The sequence below is a fragment of the Pteropus alecto genome, unplaced genomic scaffold, assembly GCF_000325575.1.
Source record: "Pteropus alecto unplaced genomic scaffold, ASM32557v1 scaffold398, whole genome shotgun sequence".
Classification (NCBI taxonomy): domain Eukaryota; kingdom Metazoa; phylum Chordata; class Mammalia; order Chiroptera; family Pteropodidae; genus Pteropus; species Pteropus alecto.
In genome coordinates this window covers 3,730,125-3,734,064 of record NW_006442497.1, presented here as the reverse complement: position 1 = coordinate 3,734,064, position 3,940 = coordinate 3,730,125, and positions in this window count along the sequence as shown.

The window sequence follows — 3,940 nt, the reverse complement described above, 5'->3', positions numbered from 1 at the left end:
GCCCCCCCTAGTTCCTACCCAGTATCCATTCTCTCCTTCCACAGTAGTGGCCCCTACTTTGTTGTAGATTCAATGTAAAATACTAACCCAGACTCTGTTACAGCTAAATGTTGTTGTGTAATGCATTTCTTATCAATGAGATGTAGTCAGTCTACTAAGGATGTCTGGGAGATTTTTTGCTTTGATACAGGCACTGCCCTTTCTTCTTTTCCTCCACAATGCAGGCTAGAAGTAAAGTAGCCAAAAAGGTAATAAACATGAGGACAAAAACGAGCTACCCGAGACAGTGATGGACTATCTAGTGGAATCACTATACCACAAATACTCTATGTGAGGAGAAATTAAACCTTTGTAGTTAAGTCTCAGTAGTCAGCCTTTTGTTACTTGCAGCCAAATACATTCTCACCTGATACACTGTGGTGGAGTAATGTCATACCCCTCCAGGCTATTTATTAAAGGCAAGGGAATATTTTATTTTCCTTAATAGTCTATAAGATTGGAAGGATTTATCAGCACAAATGTTACTATCCAGATCTCTTCAGCTCTCTTCAAATGGTGAGAGTGGGCGAATAGCAAGGGACACCACATTATCTGAACCTGTTTGGCTCCTGAATTCAGACATTTTGGATAGTGGGGGTTATATGTACCATTCATTCCTGAAATAAACCTGTAATTAACAGCACTCTATGCCAGTCATTATATGGCTGTTTGGAACACAGAGATGATTAAGTCAGATGATTGAAGGTGGATGCCCAAGTTCCCCTAAACATTAAGCTTCTAAAGCGCAGGAACTGAGCTGCTCTGAGTAAGAGATTTAATTCTAGCAGTCCTACCATCTTGTTCCTCATCTCAGCTTTCTTTACCCCTTACCCCACTTTAGTGTTCTCACGTCACTTATTCATTCACCGGCTTTTTAAAGTATTCCCCAAGTGCCTAGAATACCCAGTACTTGGATTGCATATTTATTTGTATTTTGAATGCCTAATCTTTGACTTCCAAGATCATTCAGGTTTCAAATTCTGTTTGTTTTTTCTACATCTAAACCTCCATATGCTCCTGTTGGTCCATCAAAAAGCAGCTGTTTTCTCAGTATGAAACATCTATGTGGTTTACCTAAACTCAGCTGTGGAAGCTGGGCACATTAACCTTATCTTGATGTCATGACTAGTAGGCACTGTAATCATAAGCCCAAATGACAGATCCCCTCACTCAGCTCCAAGGTACATCCAGGTCAGAATTTGAGACAGTAGTAAAATGTTTCAGACTAATAAACTTTGCCCCAAGTGTTAAAGCTTTAGGAATTGCTACCATAGGAACACAGGTGTAACAGGTTAAGGTAGACAGTTGAGACAGGTGCCGGGAATCCTGGGACCACACTGTATTGTCACCTTCGATATTTTACTTTTGAGGGTTATTTTTTGTGTGTATACATGTGTGTGTGCACGTGTGTTTGTACTGTTAGAGGCAGATGGTTGGGCCAGTGAGACTCTGATGGAAATTATAGCACCTTTCTCCAAAATAATACACATCTGCCCATACACACACGATATTTAGAATCCATTTTTGGAGGTCCAGGTTAAGAATCCACCTGTGATTGAGGGTGGAAACTTTTTCAATATCATTACTTGGTCCTTTATTAGGTACTATTTTCATTTACCTTTCATGTGTGTATGTTTTATCTCAATTAGCAGGCAAGCTTCCTGCAAAGAATATATAAGTCTTTATTACCTTAGGTGATGTGAACATATAGGGACTAAGGCTTGTGGGAATTAGTTGCCGATTGAGTCCTTTGAAGCTGCTATGATTTACTGAGGACAGGCAGCTTTCAATATTCCATCACCATCTCTCCCTCCGAAACAAGAGATCACCACAAAAGGACTTGGACCTTACACTCATGTTCTATTTATTTTATAGGTTTTAGGCCAAGACATTATTTAACATATTCTTCATGCAAATATCCAGTCTTGAATATTTAGAAAACAAGGTTGTGCTTAGTAGAAAGCTTTCTACCCCTTTAAAAATCCATGGTCTTTATTCCTTCCGCAGCTCTGTGCCCCACTCCATACACACTCACACCTGCAATCAGATCCTCTACTTATCCTATCCCATGAATTTTATTTCTCAAACTACTTTACTGGAGTGTGCTTATGGAAAAAATTAAAAACAGAAATTAATGTAATGCTAATAGGACAATGGCTATGTGGTTTTCCTTTTTTCTGATCCACCTATAAATTTTCAGCTGGCCACCTTAAATCAAACCTCTTTAGAACTTGAAAGTGTTTTCCCTCCTCCAGTCCCTTCTTACTGACTCTGCAGGCTATTACAGCCACCTGGTGGCCATATGGAGAAATGATAAGTAGATTGCCCCCAAATTTTCTAGTGAGAGGAAGAACCCCTTGGATCTATGGAGAAAGAGAAACCTGTGGATAGAGATTACAGCACAAGACATCCTATTTCTTGGTCCCACCTTGCCTCCCAGGACACAACATCCCAGCCGCTAGTTATAGACAGATGAATTCACTTAACATTTGAGTTAATCAATCAAAATTTATTGAGCAGTAACTGTGTGCCTAACACTGGGAATACAGCACAGAGAACAAAATGGGCATGATCTCTGCCCTCATGAGCTTACAATCTAGCAGCCAACCAGAAAATTACATCCATAATTTTAACATTACAATTTTTATACGTGTGCTTAAACATGCTTGGTGCTAAGAGATTTAACAGAAAGTCTTGACCTACACTGAAAATCAGAAAAGGTCTCCCTAAGAAACATTTAGGATCAGGTAGGGGGCAAATGGAAGGAACTGCACTGCAAGCAGAAACAGCTCTGAGGCAAGAAGACATTTAATGAACTGAAAGCCAACCAGTGTGGCGAAAACATAGGGAACAAAGAGGAGTAAGTGATGCAAGATGAGCTATACAAGGTAAGCAGAGGCTGATTTATGCAAGGTCTCTGAAGTGAGGGCTTTATTCCAAAAACAACTGGAATCCACTAAGAATCTGAACAAGGAAATTTAGATGTTTAGGTTTGTTTTTCAGAGCTCGCTCTTGACTGCTATGTGTGGAGGACAGAAGTGGAAATAGAAGTACTGGTTAGGAAGTTTCCACAGCACTCTACACAGACCTAATGATAGTTTGGAGAAAAGCTGGATTCCAGAGCTACTTGGCAGTTAGAATCTACTTGGAGTAACTGAATGTGTGAGAAGAGGGATGTGTTTCTGGCAACAGGTACTGAATGAAGGAGGAGACTCTGAAAGAGGGACAGGTTTGGACAGATCCCATAGGCACAAGCCCTAAGGCTGGCATAGGTCCACAGCAACAGCATAACATTGGTTCTCAAATAGCTGAGGGTTTAATTGAGCCAACAAGAAACACATGAAAAAATTGCAAAGCTGATTAAACAATTCAGATAATTCATGGACTGTTGCATTATATGAGACTGAATAGAAGCTCTCAAGTCTCACAGTGTGTTCAGATACTGCTGAAGCCAAGCCACCTTTGTTCATGCCTTTCACAGTCTGCCCTTCTGAAAACTCCTATGCAGCCCACCCAATCTCACAGGAGCCACCTTTCTTTGCTCTGGGCCCTGGTGGCCCCTGCCAGGAAGAAGCACTATGCTCTCCTTGCTTCTTTTTTGCCTGCTACTGTTAGGAAATTCACCTGTTATTCTCATTCTCCCCTGCTTAGGTTAAATGGGACCACATCTGGCCACTGCCCCACCATGGTTGTTCTCATTTGGTCACCAAGAGTTTTCTGACTGACTTAGCTCTTCTCTTTACATTACCCCTGTCAAGCCCCCTCTTGTAGAGTTGACATCTTGGAAAGTCAACCCTGTCTTCCACACCCTCCCTAAGAGGCACAGGCCCATCATGAATATACTGTGGCATTTGCCTCCTTTTTGCTCCCCCATCCAAAATGTCCCAGTCTGAAGGCCCTT